Source organism: Neoarius graeffei, chromosome 20 (genome assembly GCF_027579695.1).
Source record: "Neoarius graeffei isolate fNeoGra1 chromosome 20, fNeoGra1.pri, whole genome shotgun sequence".
NCBI lineage: Eukaryota > Metazoa > Chordata > Actinopteri > Siluriformes > Ariidae > Neoarius > Neoarius graeffei.
In genome coordinates, this window is record NC_083588.1 from 65,134,646 (window position 1) to 65,159,626 (window position 24,981).

Here is a 24,981-nt window from a genome sequence, read left to right on the forward strand (position 1 = left end):
ATGAAAGTATTGTATATTACTGATATGATTTGATATTATTTAGTCATCTACTGGCATATATTATGTTATTGTAGGCTGTAGATACAGTAGACTGCTCTTAGACAGGATTATGTAAGGAACAGAAAATAATTAACAAAATCCCCCCCAGGTTTCTTTCCATGACTCAGAACAGTCCTGTAGGCTTCCTGAGAGCATTTCACTCAGTCACCGCCAGAGGGCAGAAGACTCACATTAAAAAACAAATCAATTTTTACACAACCACAATCGAGGTTCGAATTTTACCTTTAAATATCAGCTTCAAAACCATGTTGATGGTACATTGAGATGTAATAGGGTGGACAGCTTGTCTTCCATTCTGAGGCTACACCCTGTTTGGTTAGGTTAGGTTTCTTTATTAGTCTCCACCAAGGATAAATTTGTCTTGGAGACAGGGTGGTTGCAGCACCATAAAAAGACAAAAAAGACAAAACACCAAACAAAAAAAAACCCAGATAAAAGTAACGTGCAATACGTTACCAGTGAGACATACAAAAGACAGTGATAGGTGTAAGGTACAGAGACATTGTATGTCCTAACCCACTGCCCCTGTCCCATCAAGACCATACCATCCCTCCCTCCAGCACTCCCATCACCCCCACCCCATCCACCAACCATAAACACATTCATACTATAATAAATATCTAAAATTACATTCATTCCATAATTTAAAAGATAATTAGAGCAAGGATACATTCATTCATGCATACCCCCCACCCAGCTAACACCCTCACAGTCATTACTTCATTTCATCACCAACTGCAGTACAATCCCTAACTAAAGAGGTCCATTTTGTCCCACTCAATCCCATTCCTTCCCTGTTTATTCAGTAGTTTAATAGACTGGGGTATGAAGGAATGTTTGTAATGATTGTGTTTACACAGAGGGAATCTAAATCACCTCCCAGAGTTCAAAAGGATATATTCTCCATTCAGGACATGATCACAATCTGATGCAATGACATTCGCCTGTCTAATAGTGGCATGCTCAAAGAGCTCCTGTGGGTTAAGGGGGGGCATCACCCCCATAATCCTGCCTGCAGTTTTAATGAGGCTTGAGATTTCTACCCTGTGCTTTATTGTTAGATTGCCAAACCAGCAGGTAATGCCATAACGGAGAACAGACTCAATTGTGGCTCTGTAGAAAATTAACATTATGTTTTTACATACTCCAAAGACTCTGAGTCTGCGCAGAAAATGAAGACGCTGGTGGATTCTGGTACAAACATTAGTCACCTGGGTGCGCCAGCTGAGGTCGCTGTCTATATGCACCCCCAGGTACTTAAAAGTGCTCACCTGATCAATGGCCTGGCCATGTGTAGCCACTGTGCCCTGGCCACAGAGGGATTTGGGATCTAGCACCATCTCTACTGTCTTTTTTGTGTTAATATGTAAGAAATATGAATCACACCAATTAACAAACTTATCTACTGCTGTTTGGTGAATGTTCAAATCACCATGTTTAGTGAGGAGGCTAAGAATAACAGCGTCATCTGAGAATTTAACAATGTACTGATTTGGCCCAGGACTCACACAATCATTGGTGTACAAGGTGAACAAAAAAGGTGAGCTGACACAACCCTGGGGCGCGCCAATACTGCATGACGTCATATCAGACAACGTAGAATTAAACTTGACCTGTTGTGGCCTATTTGATAAGAAAGAATAATACCACCTAATTAAAAACGGATTTACATTCAGCTGGATTAACTTTTCAAGAAGAATGTGTGGCTGGATAAGATTAAAAGCGGAACTAAAATCAACAAAAAGAAGCCTGGCATATCCAGCGGGATTTTCAAGATGTTTAAGTACCAGATGCGTTATTGTTGCTATAGCATCGCCTGTGCTGTGATTCTCGGTGTAGGCAAACTGATATTTATCAAGAACAGGTTGCACATCTGTGCGAAGTTTCCCTATCATTATTTTCTCAAATGATTTAAAAACGTTTGAGGTGATGGCCACGGGCCGGTAGTCATTATCCTCTTGAGGACTAGCCTTTTTAGGACCTTTTTTTGGTAGTTATAGTACAACATAACTCGGGTGCAGTGCAGGGGCGTCACTAGGCCTTTTTTACTGGGGCACGTGCCCAGGTAAAAATCAGCTGTGCCCCAGTAAAAATCAGCTGTGCCCCAGTTAGAAAATGTTGAAAGATTTTCATAACAAACTAGTTTCTTTGGCAGATCATTTATCTACTGTAAGTTGTAGGACAGAGTGTGTTTCAAACTTCTATCGCCTCTTCATTCTAACTAATTTTCTGATTGGTCTGGGAGATTCTCACTGTAAACATAGCATGCATGCGGCGTGCCATGAGTCCATTTAGCCTACTGGAGAGATGAGTCTACTCTTTGGATGAGTCAGAGAACGAGCTCTGGATGAGTGAAGGTAGCGCGAAGTTTTTGCAACAAAACTAAGCAAACCATATTCTAACAAACCCATTAAACTCATCTCATCTCATTATCTGTAGCCGCTTTATCCTTCTACAGGGTCGCAGGCGAGCTGGAGCCTATCCCAGCTGACTACGGGTGAAAGGCAGGGTACACCCTGGACAAGTCGCCAGGTCATCACAGGGCTGACACATAGACACAGACAACCATTCACACTCACATTCACACCTACGCTCAATTTAGAGTCACCAGTTAACCTAACCTGCATGTCTTTGGACTGTGGGGGAAACCGGAGCACCCGGAGGAAACCCACGCGGACACGGGGAGAACATGCAAACTCCACACAGAAAGGCCCTCGCCGGCCACGGGGCTCGAACCCAGGACCTTCTTGCTGTGAGGCGACAGCGCTAACCACTACACCACCGTGCCGCCCACCCATTAAACTACATCGAATTAAACAATATTAAATTACTGTTCCAGATGGATATCAGACAATTCTTCTCACGAAGCAGAGACGGGGCAGAGAAACAGTGAGAGATGAGGAGGAGGGTGAGAGAGGTCAGATTAAGGTTGTAGGCTATGTGCTAGTCAGTCATAACTAACCAGCTAAGTTCGTGAATCGTGAGAGTTGAGGTGACACGTTTAGCATCAGCATGCATTATAAGCCCAAATGCCAACAATAAATTTTTTGGGGACTGGGATGTGTTTTCCGTCTCGTTGACCTATTCCTCGCATAACTTCATCCACGAGAGCATGAGAATTATCCACTTTGCATAGGTTGGGGACAGGAACGTTAAGGTGCATTGTGTGTGGGGGGGCAGTGCCCCAGTAAAGCTTAATTCCTAGTGACGCCCCTGGTGCAGTGTCCCTGAGATGTCTTGTGAGAACTGTGTAACACTTCACGGTACTGTGAGACCTGCGTAATGCTTTACGCCAATCTGTCCAGCTTCCTAAATCAGTCGCCAACGATATCCATAAAAATAAGCTAAATCAGTATTCTCAGTACGGACATCACGGCAGTCAAGTCAAAGAAACCAAAGAAGATGCTATCGGAGGAAGTCAGGACGAGAAAAAGAGCGAGAGAGACTGAGTAAGAGTAAATCTTGGACTGGCTTTTACTCATTGTCGAGAGCTAAGAGTGATAAAAGGCTGCAAGACAGACGCTGAACTCGTACATAACATTACGTTAGCTGCCTTGCTATGTATCGTGTTGTTGCATTTGCTTGATGTTTGGCCATTAGCTACATTTTCGACTTGTTAGCTTTTGATCATAAACCAAGTTGTCTATTTCGATAGAGGTTTAGCCACTAGCTACATCTTGAAGTGATGTTAGCAAACTTGCTAGATAGCACTTGGATATCATTAGCATCCCTCAGCATTAGATATAACAGTGTTAATATGGTTCTCGTTACATTAGCTTAGCATGCTACTATTCCAAGTTGGGTGCAAAGTTTGACTTCAATGCGACAAAATAATGTCTGAGCTGCACGTTCACTTCCAGACCTGATCTGTGTCACGGCTAACGGGAAAACAATGACAATCCGACAGCAGAGTTCCATCCCTGCTAATGTTATTAATGAAAGATTGTGACGTAGGCTGGAACCTTATCAGTGTTAACCCTGTCAAATGGAGATTTGTAGTTTTTCCAGATGACAAAAATTCGCCTAACTCCAGTCCCATCTCAGGTGAGCATGACAGTAAATGAATCAATTAATCTCACGCCAAAACGTTTGGTCAGTTTGACGATCTCACAGCAAATAAACCTTGAAACTTGGCAAACCTGTATACACTCACTGGCCACTTTAATAGGAACTTGTTGTTGATTGTAAGATCCCTGTTCTTGGCTGCAGGAGTGGAACCCAATGTGTTCTTCTGCTGTTGCATGCTGAGATGCTTTTCTGCTCACCACGGTTGTAAAGAGTGATTATATGAGTTACTATATCCTTCCTGGCAAAAAAAGCTCGAACCAATCTGTCCATTTCTCTCTGACCCTCTCTTATCAACAAGGCGTTTGTTTCCACCCACAGAACTGTCGCTCACTCACTTGCTGATGTTTTTTGTTTTCTGCACCATTCTGTGTAAACTCTAGAGACTATTGTGTGTGAAAACCCCAGGAGATCAGCAGCTTCTGAAATACTCAAACCAGTCCATCTGGATCAAACCAACACCCATACCACAGTGAGAGAAAGCCACACTGTGAGATCACAGTTTTTCCCGTTCTGATGTTTGAACATTGTGAACATTAACTGAAGCTCCTGATTTGTATCTGTGGGATTTGATGCATCAAAGGATCGGCTGATTAGAGAACCGCAGACAACAGCAGGTGGATGGGTGGATAAGATTTTCAACGGAGTACATTTGAAAAAGCTAAACCTACCAGCTGCCCTCTTCCTCAGTTTCTTTCTTATTCAGGTTTCTTCCTCTGCCTGAGAGCAATTCACTCACTCACCACAAGGGGTCAGCAAACTCACAGGAAAAGAAAAATCCGTTTTGCAAATACAGGAAATTATTATTATCTCATCTCATTATCTGTAGCCGCTTTATCCTGTTCTACAGGGTCGCAGGCGAGCTGGATCCTATCCCAGCTGACTACGGGTGAAAGGCGGGGTTCACCCTGGACAAGTCGCCAGGTCATCACAGGGCTGACACATAGACACAGACAACCATTCACACTCACATTCACACCTACACTCAATTTAGAGTCACCAGTTAACCTAACCTGCATGTCTTTGGACTGTGGGGGAAACCGGAGCACCCGGAGGAAACCCACGCGGACACGGGGAGAACATGCAAACTCCGCACAGAAAGGCCCTCGCCAGCCATGGGGCTCGAACCCGGACCTTCTTGCTGTGAGGCGACAGCGCTAACCATTACACCACCGTGCCGCCCCCAAAGCAAACATTTAAAACAAAATGAATCTTTATTCCTTTCAGAAACAATTATATCTCTATTCAATTTACAGAGACAAACAAACCTGGCCTTTATTTGAATGAACATGGTTGTTTTTGTGCTGTTAGAACTCACCTTTATACACATCCTCAGTGTACAGAGACGACTTTGAGCTTAAGGATTGTCACCGAAGAATTATTGTACATTAACCATGTCTCAGACTCGGCTAGTAATGAGTGTGTTTTGTGGATTAATGGGCTCCAGTTCTCTTGTGGGTAAAGTGCTGCAGCCCACGGCTATGTGCAACTACACACACACACACACACTGTAGAAGTGAAAATAAATCAGCGTGAAATGAGATGGGGGGGGGTAAAAAAAAATCGATTAACTGCATCATAAAGTGAGACATCGAGGGATGGAACCAGGGATGGTTCCTGACTCAAACATTTTAAACAATGCAGGATACACAAACAGCTCACACACTCGGAGCAGCTTTAAGGGTTTTTATGGTTTGTTTGTATGGAGGAAAAACCCCAAACCCTTAAACATTATACACAGAACCCAACAACAGTGTTTTCCTGTTTGAATCCAGCCTGGTTCGGTTCAGTAACAACCCAGAACTAACCATACTCCGGTACTCGGGTTGAGTTCCTTTGTCCGTGATTTTTCCCATGATGCATCAGTACCTCTTAGCGTAGAAGGAGTTTCTGTGGAGGTTATCAGACAACTACTAATAAGCACAAGAAGTAAAGTAGCCAAACACAAGGGTGCTAATACTTTTCTCCTTACTGAAAATACAGAAAGGTCTGATTGCAAACGGAATCGGACGATGTTCAAATGCAAGAAAAACTTCGTGTCACGCTTTGACCGCGACTAAATTTCAAACATCATTCGTTCTGTACGGTGAAGACAAGTGCATAAGTTTTCACCCCCTTGAACGTTTCCACATTTTGTCGCATTATGAGCTGAAACGGATTTAGTTGCGATTATAGATCATGAATCTACACAAAGTAATCAATTATATTAAAGTGAAGGGAAAAAAATTATAGTTTGCAAATTAAACATTCCAAAGTTGCGTAAATATCCCCCCACCCCCATTAGTGTGAAGTGTCAAGATTAGTTGGTGTCAGTATTTCACATTAGAAGTCACATGATTAGTTGAATAGAGTCAACCAGAGAGCACCATCCCCCGCAGTGAAGCATGGTGGTGGGAGCATCATGTTGAGAGTTGCTGCTACTCTTGGCTTCTTTGTTGCGTCTCTCACTAATCCCCTCTTCACTCGGTCACTGACTGATGGTCAGTAGTCTCCTGTAGAAAGAGTCGTGGTTGTGCCGTGGTTGTATTCTTTCTTTAAAAAAAAACAGATTTAATGTTTAAAGTTTTTTACTTACGCAAGACACTCTAGCTCCATTTATATGTTCTCTCTTCTTTTTTGGCTTCTCTATCAGATTGAAGTGTGTATACCAGAGGTGGACAGTAACGAAGTACATTTACTTGAGTTCTGTACTTAAGTACACTTTTTGAGTATCTGTACTTTACTTGAGTATTAATATTTTTGGCAAATTATGACTTTAATTTCACTACATTTGAAAGACAAATATCGTACTTTTCACTCCACTACATTTCTGTCAAGGTCCTCGTTACTCGTTACTATGAAGCAGCTTTGAAAGCAGATGTTTTTTCTTTTCTAAAACGTGATTGTTTTTTCGCAGGTGACACTGAGACAGCCGCTCAGTAATCACTAGGGTCACGTCACATCCATAGACTGGATAAAATCAAGTTTGATAATTTCTGAGCAGCATTATTCAACACAATCAGTTGATGGCAGAATGGAAGGAGGCGGTTCTTCTGGGGAACACATGCACCCATGACTATAGCTAGAACCCATGTTTCAGTTTTCTTAAAGGAATAAAGATTCATTTTGTTTTAAATGTTTGCTTTGGTGGCAGCACGGTGGTGTAGTGGTTAGCGCTGTCACCTCACAGCAAGAAGGTCCTGGGTTCGAGCCCCGTGGCCGGCGAGGGCCTTTCTGTGTGGAGTTTGCATGTTCTCCCCGTGTCCGCGTGGGTTTCCTCCGGGTGCTCCGGTTTCCCCCACAGTCCAAAGACATGCAGGTTAGGTTAACTCATCTGTAGCCGCTTTATCCTTCTACAGGGTCGCAGGCAAGCTGGAGCCTATCCCAGCTGACTACGGGCGAAAGGCGGGGTACACCCTGGACAAGTCGCCAGGTCATCACAGGGCTGACACATAGACACAGACAACCATTCACACTCACATTCACAGGTTAGGTTAACTGGTGACTCTAAATTGACCGTAGGTGTGAATGTGAGTGTGAATGGTTGTCTGTGTCTATGTGTCAGCCCTGTGATGACCTGGCGACTTGTCCAGGGTGAACCCCGCCTTTCGCCCGTAGTCAGCTGGGATAGGATCCAGCTCGCCTGCGACCCTGTAGAACAGGATAAAGCGGCTAGAGATAATGAGATGAGATGAGATAATCTTGCCAAATAAACAAAATGTAGAAATCTTTCTTTTCTAATAATGTTAGCTACCCAATATGATTTCGAGTTTGAAAAGAGTTTGCTAGCATGTCAGGTGGCGCTTCACTGACTAGCTAGCTTAACATTAAACTGCCATGATTCCACAGGCAGATTCATATGTGCATGAATACATACGCTTGCCTGTGCGAGACCTGTGAGATGGACAGTATTGTACTAATCAGTCACAACAAATTGTTGGAATTTTTAATTTTGATGTCAGATGATGGTCTTGCATTTTTTTTCATCTTGCTTAAAGCAGTGTTGCTGTTGGGCCGTTATTAAGCTTGAGGTGTGGACCTGGGTTTTAATCAGGTCGGATTGTCATTTTTATTTTCTGAGCAAGCTGCGTTTACAGCTATTCCACTGTCTTCCTGATTAACACACTGTACATGTGTGCACACTGCCAGAGCCGGGTCAGAACACTACCATGCTGCTTTGTGGGAGTGGGGAGGAGTGTGACAGTTTTTTTTTAAATGAAAATGACAATGGGTCTTTTTCAGTTCAGCTGTGTTTCATTTTGTACTGTAACATTCTTCCAGGTGTTTATTCTACAGGTTCTACAAGCTCGTCAGTAAATCCAGTCGGTTGCTTCAGAGGCATTAGGTTTTGTAAGCGTTGTGGCAATAATACAACAATGCGTTGACAGATAATGTGCTTTTAATACTTAAGTATTTTTAAAAGCGAGTACTTCAGTACTTTAACTTAAGTAAAAATTTGACTGGACAACTTTCACTTGTATCGGAGTCACATTTGACCAGCGGGATCTGTACTTTGACTGAAGTAATGAAGTTGGGTTCTTTGTCCAGCTCTGGTAGTATGTGATGAATAAAGTGTGTGAGTGTGTTGTGTTGTGTTTGGCTTCTTTGTTTATTCATGCAGATCTGTGCTTTTCCTCCAGGTGCTGTTTTCTAAAACACAGACACACACACGTGCGCGCTTGTGGCCGGACTGTCCTGCTGTGAGATCAGAACCATCTGGAGGTCGGTCACAACAGGTAATTGGGCCATCAGTGCACACACACACACACACACACACACACACACACACACACACACAAAGACAGACCAATAACTGGGTCAGTGAGACTAAAGATAACAATAAAACTGCTCCTCGTGTTCAACGGCTGAGGAAACATTCTTCATGCTTTTATTTTTGTCTCTGTGTGAATATTTTTTCACGCATTCACTGAAATTTTGCAGCACCTCCATAAATATTGGCACCCTTCATGGAACCATAAAAATGAATCTATGGAGTCAAAAACATATTGGACGTGATGAGTGATATTTTGAGCTAACTGTACAGTGTGTAAATTTATCCTAAAGAAATACGCTGCCTGGCCAAAAAGAAAAAATAAAAATCTCACACACTAATATTTCATTGGACGCCTTTAGCTTTGATTGTGGCACGCATTTGCTGTGGCACTGTTTCACCAAGTTTATACAACGTCACAATATTTATTTCCACCCAGATTTGCTTTAATTTTTCCCCGAGATCTTGTCTTGACAACAAGAGAGTCGAACCACTCTGTAAAGTCTTCTCCAGCATCCCAAAGACCTTCAGTGGGGTTAAGGTCAGGACTCTGTGGTGTGTGAAAATGATTCCTCATGCTTTCTGAACCAATCTCACAATCTGAGCTCGAATTTTATTCCTGTGCCATCAGGTAAGAAAAAAGCCCACTGATGTGATGTGATGATAATCTGGTCATTCAGTACATTCAGGTCGTCAGCTGACGTCATTTTATTGCCCCATAATGTTGGTGAGCCTCGACCTGAGCAACTGAATCAACCCCAGATCATCACACTGCCTTCAGAGGCTTGTACACGGGACACTACCCTTAGCAAAAAGAAGTTTATTCAAGTGTACTATGAGTATACTTATTTTTTTTACTAAAACTGAGGAAGTACACTTGAAGTTGACTTTTTATAAACTATATTTTATATAGGGCGGCACGGTGGTGTAGTGGTTAGCGCTGTCGCCTCACAGCAAGAAGGTCCGGGTTCGAGCCCCGTGGCCGGTGAGGGCCTTTCTGTGTGGAGTTTGCATGTTCTCCCCGTGTCCGCGTGGGTTTCCTCCGGGTGCTCCGGTTTCCCCCACAGTCCAAAGACATGCAGGTTAGGTTAACTGGTGACTCTAAATTGAGCGTAGGTGTGAATGTGAGTGTGAATGGTTGTCTGTGTCTATGTGTCAGCCCTGTGATGACCTGGCGACTTGTCCAGGGTGAACCCCGCCTTTCGCCCGTAGTCAGCTGGGATAGGATCCAGCTCGCCTGCGACCCTGTAGAACAGGATAAAGCGGCTACAGATAATGAAATGAGATGAGATGAGACATGCAAATGTGCACTTTTTCCTTTCATTTTCTCCAGTAAGGAAGGACTTGATTTCATAGGTCTTTATTTTTGAAATGTTTGAAAATATATCAAACTTGTTTTCAACATTCCGTCTTGTGATTTTGTAAATGCATCACACTCTTGTGTACATACAGTATGAGTAAACTTTAAGAATACTTTAAGGAGTATATTTCCAGTATATAAATAGTAAGCTACAAGTAATATGCCAAGCAGGGGCGTCGTGGCTCAGCTAGCTAAGGTGCCATACCATAAATCCGGGGATCCGGGTTGGATTCCAACCCGAGGTCATTTCCCGATCCCTCCCTCTCTCTCTCCCGCTCATTTCCTGTCTCTACACTGTCCTATCCAATAAAGGTGAAAAAAAAGCCCCAAAAAATCTTTAAAAAAAAGTAATATGCCAAGCAAACTTAAAGTATAACTAGTGAAACAACCAACGTTTATAACAGTATACTTAAAGTATACAATAATAAACTAAAAATAGGGACTCAAATTATATAACTAGTACAATGGCAGTATATCAATAAGTGTACTTGTGGTATACTTTAAAGTATACCGTACTTTTATAAACTGAAATGTTCCAATTTAGTCAGAAAAAGTATTAAATTTGTATACTTTCTCGTACACTAAAAGTACATGGTCTGTAGTATACTTGCTATACTTATACTGAAGCATACTTAATAAAATGAACTTTAAGTATACTACTTTTTGCTAAGGGTATGCATGATGGGGTGGAGCTTCATGAGCTTCCCTTCTTACCCTGACACACCCATCACTCAGGAATAGGGTCAGTCTGGACTCATCAGACCACATAACCTTTCTCCATCACTGCAGAGTCCAATCTTTATGCTCCCAAGCAAACTGAAGCTTTTTCTCCTGATTAGTCTCACTAACAAGTGGTTTTCTTACAGACACACAGCTGTTTGGTCCCAATGCTGTGGGTTCTCATCCCACTGTGAGTGGAAATGATCTTAATTTCACTATTAAACACAGCCGTGAGTTCTGCTGAGGATTTTTTTTTTTTTTTTATGATTCGACTTCAAGTATTTCAGTAATCTCTGATCATGGTCAGTCAGGATCTTTTTCCAACCACGTTTTTTCCATGAAGTTGACGGTTCATCGCTATCCTTCAGGTTTTAATAATGCGTTGGTCAGTTCTTAACCCAGTTCCAAACATTTTAGCTCAAATCTCATTAGTTCTTTTCTTTGCTTGATGCGGGACAATAATTTGACCTTCTGAAACACAGTAACATCTTGTCCATGAGCACAAGATACGACTTCCGACACGTTTGCTGAAGAAATGAGAAGCTACTCACTGCATCAGTTAGAGTTAAAACACTTGTTGCAGCTGGAACATTAATCACTGCAGCAATTATCCAATCAAAGACTCTGAAGTATTTGCTCATTTAAAGGCAAACAGCGATTATTATTATCATTATTATTATTATTATTGGTCAGGCAGTGTAGTTCTTCTTATATAGTGCACTTTCTTAATTAATGGCACCCCAGAGAGTTAATAACTGTTGAGAGAACAGCAGTACAGAGTCTCTAGCAGTGTTGAAGTCACTTCATGATCATCTTCAGGCACAACGTTTTTAATAAATCCTTTATATACTGGATTCTATAATCGCACCACCATTATCAGCAGTGTCCTGAGTGAACGATGGAGTCGTCCAGCAGTGATGAAGACACAGTTTTTTTCTCTATCTATCTATCTATCTATCTATCTATCTATCTATCTATCTATCTATCTATCTATCTATCTATCTATCTATCTTTACATGTCTCTCATTCTCTCTCTCTTTGTTTCTTTCTTTACATGTCTATCATTTTCTTTCTCTCTCTCTCTCTCTCTCTCTCTCTCTCTTTCAGCTCACTGAACTGGAGCGCAGTGTCTTTCCGACTATGATTTTTTTTTTTTGCACTCTGGGAATGTTGTCATGGAGACTGTAGCAGGCCCAGCCCCTCATGTGCATGTGTGCATATGTGTGTGTGTGTGTTCGTAATAAGTGCCGTGTCATCACCTTGGTGCAGTGTGTTCTCTCACTGTGCTGTGGTGCTGCAGCTGCTTCACACACACCCACACCTGCTTTCTTACCACACTTCTGTTTTCCCCATTATTCATCCTCTCTTCCTCCTCCTCCTGTTTCTCTCCATCACAGCTCTGACTGGAGCGCAGCTGCATATCGCAGCTTTATTTATAATTAACGCTCTTGCTCTGATATGGTATGGTTTCTATAGTAACAGCTCATTCACAGGGGCGTGTCCGGCAGACGCTCTGCAGATTAAATCACGTGCGTAATCATTGATCTGTAAGGAAATGTTTATGTGACGTTTCTGGAAGGAGTCTCCAGTGTCAGAGGTGAAGCTGGAACTGTAAGGTTTCTGACGTCTTCAGGAGGCCGAGTTTCGCTTCTTTACGGGTTCTCGGTAACACAGTGGAACAAACTGCAGGGTTTTTGTCTTATTAACTTCAAAAGAAAGAATAAAGAAGGTCTGGTCAGGGAAAGGCTGTTTATAGCTGCTATAACGTAAGTGATCATTAAGTGCAGAGTTTATGTGTTCTATATGCTGTAGGGTGAAACAGCAGCAGGTTCTACCCTATGTAGGGCATAAAGGAAGTGTACAGGAAGCCTTTTGAGACGTGGCCTAATTTACCCGGGTCATGGGGAAGAAATGGAAAAAGAAAAACCGAGCTGAATGTAAAATCAAAGTATTTTAACTACAAAAAAAAAACAAGTGTAAAATGTCATCAATGTGTGTGACTAATCAGTGATCAGAACCATTTTAGCTCCACCCACATGCCCATATTTGGACAACCTTTCAGTTCAGAAATAATGTAATAATATGAAATTAATTATTCAATATATAATGACCAATTCTTCTTTTTTTCAGGATGAAGAGGACACAGTCCGCCATCTTATTTTTATTCACTGCCATGGTTCAAGGGGTTAAAGGTCACGTAAACAGGAAGTGCATTTTATTTTTGCGTTTTTCTGCATCCTTCTTTCTTTGGCTGTTTTTCAGCAGGTGAATGGTTTTTTTATTGTTGTTTTTTTTTTTAAGAGTCACTTTGGTCTAAAAGTGCATCAGGTGAACACACACACACACACACACACACACACACACTGCATTTCAATAGAGTGTGCTACATGATGAAAAATTGATGGTCGCTAAATAATTACACAATTTAATGCACAGCAGGAAAAACTTGCGCACAAACACACAAGACACAGGTTTTGGTACATATCTTTTATTTTGACCTTCGTCAAATCACCATCATCACCATCATCATCATCATCATTCACGTCAGCGTGTTTTTTGTTTTGTTTTTTGCCCTGATAACGTTGCATTTTCTTAAAATCTCCTCTTTATATCTAAACTCATAAAAAAGTAAAACATTTCTGAAAGGAAACAGACAGACAGACAGAAACAGCGACTGGAAAGAGAGATACGGTTTACACACCGTTACTCTGCAGGCCGATCAGGATCGACGTTCGTTGCGCTAAGCGCCAAGTTTGTTGTTGTTGTTTTCTTTTTCAGTATCAATTATTTATTTAATTTCATAAATTTATCATTGCATCAAGTTTGACATCATCCATGTTTATATAGGCATGCAAACATCACGGCTCCCTCTCTGAGGTCACCCAGGACTGCACCGACACCGAGAGGGATGAGACGGAGACAGAGACGGAGACGAGATGGGGATGAAGGTCAGCTCAGGAGTGAGGTGAGGTCAGAATGGAGAGAAGATTATCAGAGAGAGAGAGAGAGAGAGATGGAACAAGTCAGTGAAAACATATGGAAGAATGAAAAAGGAGAATGAGTGTACAGTAAGATAGAAAGTAAGAAAATGATAGATAGATAGATAGATAGATAGATAGATAGATAGATAGATAGATAGATAGATAGATAGATAGATAGATAGATAGATAGATAGAATGAGAGATATAGAGACAGGACAGATAGATATACAGTACATATGATAGAGAAAGAGAGAGAATAAAAGAAAACAAGATAGAATGAGGGAGCAAAAGAGAATGAGGGCAATGGCATTAAAAAGAGATGAAATGAGAGACAGAACAAGAGGAGATATACAATGAGAGAGAGAAAAAGACAAAGATGGAACAAGAGATAGAAATAGATTAAAGATTAAATGTGAGAAAAAAGCGAGTGAGAGAAGGCTAGAAAAGGATGAGAGAGAAAGAAGGATATGAGAGAAAGAGAAATGAGAGCGGGAGAGGAGGCGAGATAGAGATTTAACCAGTGAAAGAGAGAGAGAATGAGAGTAAACAAGATAGAGAGAGAGAATTTAACCCCTTAAAAACAAACCCTCTACGACATTCCTGTGCCAAAGAAGGAGAAAAAGGAAAAAGCAAGACAAAAAAGAGAATGAGAAAAGAAAGAGTGAGAAACGGATAATGAAGAACAGATTCATCTGGAAAAAATTATTATTATTATTATTATTATTATTATGAAATGTTTCAGTCACCTGCCTGCTATTATCAAACTACCTCATGTCCTTGCAACAATCCCTGGTGTCCTCTGTCCTCACGAGTCTCTTTTAAGGGCCTCTAAAGTTTTAAATTGCGAGCATGAGTTCCAATAAGATACAGAAATAAACCTGGAGCACAGCCAGAGATGGAGACGGAGATGGAGGGATAGAGCGAAGGGAAGAAAGAAAAAGAAAGCAGAGACAGGAAGTGACAGAATGTCCTTCGCTTCAGAGAATCGATCCCATGTTGCTCTCTCTGTGTGTGTGTATGTGTGTGTGTGTGTGTGTAGCTCTTGGACAAAAACAAGTGGTGATATGTGATATCCCACAGTACAATAGCCAGAAGATCAATTCACACTACTTTCCTGACGATTTAGATTTTTGTGACACTCCATGATTTTATTTTTAAAAAGAGACCTGCAGTCAGTCAGATTCCGGCAGATGGATTAGAGCTCATAACCATTTACGGTTGGTGATTTAGTGCTCTGCTCACTAGCAATCAACTTGGACAAGTTAGCAAGCCCAAACGTACAATCTACAAATCTTTCTGTGGGCCTTAATTGAGTACCAGTAAGACCACACCCACATTCCGATATTTTTGAAAACAGCGTTTTGCATCACTGAAAATGAAGGTTTGAGTGAAGAAAACCACCCGCACACACGTTCACTGGTTTCTCACAGTGTGAACCTGCGTTTTCCCATTACGCACATTTTGATGCTATGAATCCGGTTGTCTCTGACCGGGCTGCTAATTTGTGTCTGTAATTTCTGAATTTGCAGTTTAATTTCACTTTGTTTTGTTCTCATATATTTTTACGCACTTGTGTGAAGAAGACGGAGGTTGATTGCTGCTGTACTGCTCCTGAATCCACTGCTCAAAGTTCAAAAAGCACCGCCCCCTGCTTTAGTCTTCATTATTCTAGGCACTAATAAACATCCTGCACCTTCTACACTTGAAACACTTTGCGATGTGTTATCACCACCCACTGGGCTGTCACACACATGCTAGAGTTTTCAAACAAGATATTATTGAAAATGGAATGACAAAAATTGTGTTTTCAGAAATATATAGCGTTTATCGAGAAATATAGAGTCTACATTTAGTTTTGAAAGCTAGAGGCATTTCTAAAGCTTTATAATATTCGGTTATTCATTAGCAACATTCGCCTCCAGTGAAACATTAAAGACATTTGAGACAAATGGATATTGATCATATTTACCGGTTATGGTCTCAATAATTGTCCCAGATTGATGTGAGTGATGGTGTGCAGCGATGGTGTAATATGACAAAGAGAGATGAAGATGAAGAAATTAAGAAAGTCCCCATCAGTCTCCGACTCGTGTTTGTAAGAAATAGAGCTGGACGATATGAACACAAAAACAGTAACAACATACAACTGCGATTAATGATTATGTGACGATAATTAGGAAAGATTTGTTTATGAGCACGGAGGTCAGTTTATTTCTGAGAACAGAGAGACCAAATTTATTAATTTAAAATATAGAAGCTATGACAAGCCCCGCCTCCTACACCACACACACCACACACATCTGCTATTGGTCCACGGTGAAATTACATCGTGATTATATTTACAGGGGAAACAGATGAGAAACGATGATGCAAACCAAAGGACAAAAAAAACCCAGAGAATAGAGAGAAGTAAAAAAGATAGAAATAAAGAAGAGCAAAAGATGAGAGGAAGAGAAAGAAGGAGAAAAAGATAATGAGACAGTAAGGTAGAGAGCAAGAGACAGAACGAGTGAGAGAAATAGAGGGAGGAGAAGATAGACAAAGAGTGAAGGAAAGGAGGAGAAAAGCAGGAAGAGGAGCGAGAAGGAGGGAGACAGGGATCCAGACCAAAAGAGAAATGAGAAAAGAAGAAAGAGAGCAAGAGGGAGTGAAAGATAATGAGAGCAAAAGAGAGAGAGAGAGAGAAGATGAGGCAAGAAACGATGGATTGAGAGTGATAGAGAGTGAAATAGGTCGATGAGATGAAGAAAGAAAAGAGTAGAATGAAAGAGTGAATGAGGGAAGGAGGTAGAGATATACTGGGAGAGAAAGAAGAGAGTGACTGGAAAAACAAAGAGAAAAGAATGTGTAAGACAGGAAAGAGTGCATAGATAGATAGATAGATAGATAGATAGATAGATAGATAGATAGATAGATAGATAGATAGATAGATAGATAGACAAAATGGTCAATTAATTTCTAAGAACAGCACTAGAGGAGATTTATTTATTAATGATATTAATCATAATGGTATGCGATAAAGCCACGCCTCCTCTCCGTTTCCATTGGTTGCTGGACCTTTGTTCTGATTGGCTGAAACAACACTGTCAAAAATTGTTCTTTTTTTCCATCAGCAATGTGTATAATAAAATTAACGAAATGATCTCAGGGACAATTTGGTTTTATCGCCCAGCTCTAGTTAAATAAACAAACAAAACGTTCACAAACAAAACAGCACACTCCGACTAAAACATACAAATAATAATGACAATTAAAAAAAACAACATAAAATATAACCAACATCTTTTTTCTTCCTCCTTCCTCGTAGCCGCTGGCTTCAGACACACAGAGAGCACAAAGAAACCGATTCTCTAAGACACAGGACAGAAGACACATTTCGCTTTAACAAGAGCTGCTGTGGGAGGAGCTAGTGCCAGTGGGCGTGGCTACAGGGTCAAGACAGAGGTTCTTAGAGGATAGAGGTCAAGGTGCCAGAACGTCATACACAGGAGCACGGTGACGGACAGAACAGACGCACAGGTGCACACACAAGCAAAAAACGAACTCCAAGAAGTAAAACACCCCAACGAACACGGACGTAAAAGGGTCACAGGTGCGTGCGTCCCTCCGAGGAAATGCAGGCGTGTCAGAAATGAAGGAATGGTACAAAAATAAAACACTATGACAGAATCCTTTTCTCACAAAAAAAGGGTGTTTGTCCATCACTAAAGTGCGCTCCATCCCTGTTCAGGGTCCTCCGTTTTATCGTTTAAATCATTAGTTCCTCCACAAAATTTCACTTTTGCCCCTTTATGTTTATTTCATGTTTTTTTTTCCCTGCTCACAGTTGTCCCATCATCGCTCCAAGCAAAGTCCGTTCTACAAAAAGATACATGGATCAACAAAACAGTTGGATGGATGGATGGATGGATGGATGGCTGGATGACTAGAAAAATAAAAAGCTCGTTGTCATTCTCAGAGCATGAGAGGAGGACGCATTTGGAGGATGCGCAGCATGCTTTCAGCCGACGGTCCGTCCTCGTTTTCTGTCCTCCTGTGAGATGCGAGACAAAAGTAGTCCTCCTCTTGAGAGATTTTTTTTTCCGTCCCTGTGAAAACTGACTCTAGTCATTTACTACAGCCTTTTTTTTTTCTAAACACACACACACACACACACACACACACACACACACACACACACACACCCTAATGGTCCATAGTGAAATTATGTCTACAACTTCTTTTAAAAATCTGTTTTTGTTTTTTTTTCTTTTCACTCAGGCTCAGTTTTAAATAACTAAATAAACACATTTTGTAGATTTTCAGATCTTTAGATTTGGGAATGTGCATCGTGGTTTTTTTTTCCCCTGAATAAACCAACACGTGTGTAATGTCACACCTGCTGCACCACACCTTCCACTGAGGTGTGTGTACCTGCTTGTGTGTGTGTGTGTGTGTGTGTGTGTGAAGGGTCTATAGACTACTCGGTGTGTGTGTGTTGGGTCGAATTTCTAGAAGTGTCCGTTTTCTGCTTCTTTCGTTTGATGGAGAGATTTATTCACAGATGAGAGGAAAAGATGAACGTCTGGAGCAATGGCAATGCAGACCTGAGGAGAAAAAAAAACAAGAGAATTAGTGATATGGAAAGAAACAAATACAGATAGAGAGAAAGCGAGATAGAATTACTAGAGAATAGAGAAGAAGGGAAAGGGAAAATGAAGGAGAGAAAAAGAGCTGGAAAATGAGGAAGGGAAAGAGAAAGAAAAAAGATAAAAAGGGATATTGGGGTAAAGAAGAATAAACAGAAAAACAAGGGATTGAGAGGGTAGGGAAGAAATGGTTAAAGATTGAGAAGGATGGAGAAAGGAGGTATAGACGGATTCAGAGGGAGAGAAAGACAGAAACATGATCTAGAGATATAGATAGAGGAAGATGGAGGAGAAAGACAAAGTGAAGGAAAGGAGGGGTGGAGAAAGAGAGAGAGAGAAAATGAAAGGGATAGATAAGATCAACCAAGAGTGAGGGGAGAGATGGAAGAGCGAAAAAGGAAAAATACAGAGAGAGAGAGAGAAATGGATGGAGAAAAAAGAGAAGAGAAAAAGAAAGAGATGCAGAGATATTATCATTGCTCACATGCAGGTGTGGCATTAAATTGAACTGAATTTGAGCTGAATTGAGTTGAGCAAAAGCAGAACAGAAGCAAAAGGACAAACTGGTTATAAAACCAGGACAGAACAGATGTTCACGTTCTTGTTTCCTTCAACAATCCAGAAACACCACAGAAGGGTGAAGATCTCTCCGGGGACTCAAGGTGAGTGGATGTGCATTCCGTAATTAACTCGGATGAAGAACTTCAGCGTGAGTGAAGAAAGATCTGGATTGAACAAAAGGTACGGTAATCCCAGAATGTTCATCATCCTTCCACTAAACCAATGTCACTGTCATGCAGTCATCAGCATAGCTCCTGAAAATAAGTGTCTTTCCATCGAGAACCTTTTGAAGAACTAAAGAGTTGAGGAACTGTCCTGGAGTTGATCAAGGATGACTTCCTGTTCTGGGTTTCTACCTCAGTGAGGTCAAAACATGTGAGTGTTTGATAAAGAATGCGTGATCCATAATCCATCATGTGACATCACTTAAGTGAGCAGCCAAGACAGCACTACCATGAAGAAACAGGTGAAGCTTCTTTTTGTTGAGGTTAAGTTCTAGAAGGAGACATCAGAAAGGCAGTCTGATATCTTGATCAGTGGATCATCTAATGATTGAGCCCAGGGGGTTGGTGTAAATGCGAGAACAAGAGTGGACCAAGAACCAAACCGTGGGGAACTCCTGTAGAGAGGAGATAAAACTGAACCTGTCTGTGCTTCAGAAGGTAGGCTCAATCCTGTAGATATTATAAAAAGACTCTGTCCATATGAAATCAATTCTAATGAGGAAAACAGTCTCGGAGAGTGAAACTGAGCTGATTCAGTTTCATCATCTCCCTACAGGAGTTCCCCAAGATTTGGTTCTTATTCTCATGTTTACGAAGCCTCTGGGCTCAGTCATTAAATCTAATGGTTTTTCTTATCACGGCTATGCTGATGACACAACTCCAGTTCTCTGTTAGGATGTTTCCTTCAATCTGTAGTTCCTCAAAAGATTCTTGCTGGAAAGGCTCTCAATTTGTTCAAGGACTATCCTGAAGGCTGCATGGCAGTGGCATAAGTTCAGTGGGTATGGAGGAGGGTTTTTTTTTAACCTCCACTAACTGCTTTGTTTATCTGTTTGTTTGTCTGTCTCTAAACAAGATTGAGCAAAACCTACTGAGACAATTTTCATAAAACTTGGTGAAAGGGTGTTCCATGGACCAGAGAAGAACCCATTCAATTCTGAACTGGATCCGATTCACGGGGTGGATCCACAAATTTAGTTCGTGAGATATGGAATTTGTCCTTGGCAGAGGTCTGTGTTCTCCAAGTGTCCTTCTAGTTTGTATTGTTTTGCTTTATGACATAAATACAGTGTGGGCGTCACTGTACCTTTTTCAATCCACCATGAAGCTTGGACAGGTTCAGTTTCATCACCTCACTACAGGAGTTCTCCAAGATTTGGTTTTTGTTCTCATATTTACGAAGCCTCTGGACTCAGTCATTAGTAGGCATGGAGGAGGTTTTTTTTTTACTTCCTCCAACTGGTTTGTTTTTTATCTGTTTGTTTGTTTGTCTCTAAACAAGATTGAGCAAAACCTACTCAGCCGATTTCATGAAACTCAGTGAAAGGGTGTTCCATGGGCCAAGGAAGAACCCATTCAATTTTGGAGTGGATCTGAGTCATGAGGTGGATCCATGAAATTAGTTTGCGAGACACTGAATTTGTTCTTGGCAGAGGTCTATGTTCTCCAAGTGTCCTTCAAGTTTGTATTCATCTCATCTCATTATTTCTAGCCGCTTTATCCTGTTCTACAGGGTCGCAGGCAAGCTGGATCCTATCCCAGCTGACTACGGGCGAAAGGCGGGGTACACCCTGGACAAGTCGCCAGGTCATCACAGGGCTGACACATAGACACAGACAACCATTCACACTCACATTCACACCTACGCTCAATTTAGAGTCACCAGTTAACCTAACCTGCATGTCTTCGGACTGTGGGGGAAACCGGAGCACCCGGAGGAAACCCACGCGGACACGGGGAGAACATGCAAACTCCACACAGAAAGGCCCTCGCCGGCCACGGGGCTTGAACCCGGACCTTCTTGCTGTGAGGCGACAGCGCTAACCACTACACCACCGTGCCGCCTCAAGTTTGTATTGTTTTACTTTATGGCATAAATACAGTATGGGCATCACTGTACCTTTTTTCAATCCACCACGAAGCTTAGACAGGTTCAGTTTCATCACCTCATTACAGGAGTAAGTCAAGGTTCAGCTCTTGGTCCACTCTTGTTCTCCTGTTTATACTAAACCGCTGGGCTCAGACATTAGATTTAATAGCTCCTTTGATCACTGCTCCACTGACTCTATGTCAGGATTGTTCCTCAACTCTGTATTTCCTCAAAAGGTTCTTGATGGCAAGGTTTTTGTCTTTTCAGGGACTTTCACTGCTCCACTGACTTTTACTTCTCTTTTACTTCCAGCATATTTATCTGCCTTTTTGGATGGAGATCCATCAACTTGATGCGATGTTGACAAGAATTACTTCCTGGACCTCCAAATCACATATGCCTGCGGCATATGGCTGAGAAGCATGGTGTGAGCTTATATTTTTCCAATTTCACCACAACAACTGTGAGATCATAAATTTTTCTTGTTCACAGAATCAGAATAATATGACTTTAGGGGACTATCCCTTTCATAGTCCCTTCAAATCCTCAAATAAGCTCTAGTTATTTGCAAGCAGGTCTCCTGCGACTCTACTTGATGGCCTCACTTCATCTTTCATATCTCCTCTACAGACCATTCAGGATGCTGCTGCTAATTTGATTCATAACCACCAACAGTTCCTGCATGTGACTCCTCGACTCAGGAACTCGAATAAATGCTCAAAGGTAGACTCCCTTTCAGATTTCTCAAATTTAGGCCATAAAATCAAATTTAGGCCATAGGGGCAGCCACGGCCTGAAGGTTAGCGAAGCAGCCTTGGGCCCAAAGGGTCACCAGTTCAATTCCTGGGAGGAGCAAGAAAAACGTGAGGGGAGTTGAGTGAATTAACAGCACTTTCCCCTTCCTCTGGATGATGGCTGAAGTGCTCTTGAGCAAGGCACTTAACCCCCAACTGCTCCCCGGGTGCTGTAGCATAGCTGCCCACTGCTCTGGGTGTGTGTGTGTGTGTGCCTGTGTTCACTGCTTCAGATGGGTTAAATGCAGAGGAGGAATTTCACTGTGCTTGAGTGTACATGTGACAAATAATAAAGGCTTCTTTAAAAAGAATTTTCCCCGACACCCAATTATTATTTTTTTAGTGGACCGAAAGCTACTGAATCCGAATCACAGACTTCTGATTTTATTACTTTTTTGCCCTTAAAAGAACAATTAATTAATTTAGAGCCCTGTGGCCCTAAATTCTCCACCATTTGTTTCTTGCCTCGCCGTGACCTAAACCAAGATACTACGTCATGCATGACGTGGGGGGTTTCTCCGTTCACAACGCATTGTGGGATACAAATTTGCAACCTGAGAGAACAATGGAGCACGTGAGTGTGCGCATGAAACACGGAAGACCAACTACAGTAACTGAAAGTGAGAAGAAAAGACCCTGTATTGTGAAGGAAAGGAAATGCAGGACCAAAGTTGGGACAAAGTACAAATTGTAAATAAAAACGGAATGCAATGATGTGGAAGTTTCAAAATTCCATATTTTATTCAGAATAGAACATAGATGACATATCAAATGTTTAAACTGAGAAAATGTATCATTTAAAGAGAAAAATTAGGTGATTTTAAATTTCATGACAACAACACATCTCAAAAAAGTTGGGACAAGGCCATGTTTCCCACTGTGAGACATCCCCTTTTCTCTTTACAACAGTCTGTAAACGTCTGGGGACTGAGGAGACAAGTTGCTCAAGTTTAGGGATAGGAATGTTAACCCATTCTTGTCTAATGTAGGATTCTAGTTGCTCAACTGTCTTAGGTCTTTTTTGTCGTATCTTCCGTTTTATGATGCGCCAAATGTTTTCTATGGGTGAAAGATCTGGACTGCAGGCTGGCCAGTTCAGTACCCGGACCCTTCTTCTACACAGCCATGATGCTGTAATTGATGCAGTATGTGGTTTGGCATTGTCATGTTGGAAAATGCAAGGTCTTCCCTGAAAGAGACGTCGTCTGGATGGGAGCATATGTTGCTCTAGAACCTGGATATACCTTTCAGCATTGATGGTGTCTTTCCAGATGTGTAAGCTGCCCATGCCACAAGCACTAATGCAACCCCATACCATCAGAGATGCAGGCTTCTGAACTGAGCGCTGATAACGACTCGGGTCGTCCTTCTCCTCTTTAGTCCGAATGACACGGCGTCCCTGATTTCCATAAAGAACTTCAAATTTTGATTCGTCTGACCACAGAACAGTTTTCCACTTTGCCACAGTCCATTTTAAATGAGCCTTGGCCCAGAGAAGACGTCTGCGCTTCTGGATCGTGTTTAGATACGGCTTCTTCTTATAGAGTTTTAGTTGGCAACGGCGGATGGCACGGTGAATTGTGTTCACAGATAATGTTCTCTGGAAATATTCCTGAGCCCATTTTGTGATTTCCAATACAGAAGCATGCCTGTATGTGATGCAGTGCCGTCTAAGGGCCCGAAGATCACGGGCACCCGGTATGGTTTTCCGGCCTTGACCCTTACGCACAGAGATTCTTCCAGATTCTCTGAATCTTTTGATGATATTATGCACTGTAGATGATGATATGTTCAAACTCTTTGCAATTTTACACTGTCGAACTCCTTTCTGATATTGCTCCACTATTTGTCGGCGCAGAATTAGGGGGATTGGTGATCCTCTTCCCATCTTTACTTCTGAGAGCCGCTGCCACTCCAAGATGCTCTTTTTATACCCAGTCATGTTAATGACCTATTGCCAATTGACCTAATGAGTTGCAATTTGGTCCTCCAGCTGTTCCTTTTTTGTACCTTTAACTTTTCCAGCCTCTTATTGCCCCTGTCCCAACTTTTTTGAGATGTGTTGCTGTCATGAAATTTCAAATGAGCCAATATTTGGCATGAAATTTCAAAATGTCTCACTTTCGACATTTGATATGTTGTCTATGTTCTATTGTGAATACAATATCAGTTTTTGAGATTTGTAAATTATTGCATTCCGTTTTTATTTACAATTTGTACTTTGTCCCAACTTTTTTGGAATCGGGGTTGTATAAAATATGTATGTGTGTGTGTGTGTGTGTGTGTGTGTGTGTATCCTTTCACTCCTTCAGTCAAACTTTAGAGATTTTTTTCTCTCTCCTCAGGCCCATGTATGAAACGGGTGGGTAATAGAGGAAATTCATGAAGTTATACTAAAGTCAAGTTTAGGAAAGTCTATTAGTGGCATTACAAAGATAGAGGAGGGTTCGTATTCCCAAAACTATTACTTCCGATCACTACATTTGGCAAAAACATGAGCAAACACAAAAATCAAAAAGATGAATGTATAAACAGGTAGATGGGATCAAGGTCACTTTCATTTTTATTTTTTAACTGTCACTTAACATAAAACACGCTTTTCAGCAGTTTCAAAATAAACTGTGTGCCACTGCACTGACCTGATTTCAGCCAGGGTAAGAGGGCCTCTCATTTTACACACACACACACACACACACACACACACACACACACACACACACACACACACGGACACACACGGACACACAGAGACACACACACGGACACACACACACAAACACGGAGACACACACACGGAGACACACACACACAGAGACACACACACACACACAGACACACATACACACAGACACACACACACGGACACACACACACACAGACACACACACACGGACACACACACACAGACACACAAAGACACACACGGACACACACACACACACACACACACACACACACACACACACAC

General features: G+C 41.6%; 1 protein-coding gene across 1 annotated transcript in view; it reads right to left on the reverse strand.

The window, feature by feature from the left end:
* Window positions 1–18,436: 18,436 nt before the first annotated feature.
* The window catches only part of syt3 (synaptotagmin III), a 59,507-nt gene continuing 52,962 nt past the window's right edge, over window positions 18,437–24,981 (reverse strand). The window contains exon 11 of the mRNA XM_060902698.1: window positions 18,437–18,522. The gene's annotated coding sequence lies outside the window, so the exon portion shown is untranslated. The remainder of the gene's footprint in view (window positions 18,523–24,981) is intronic.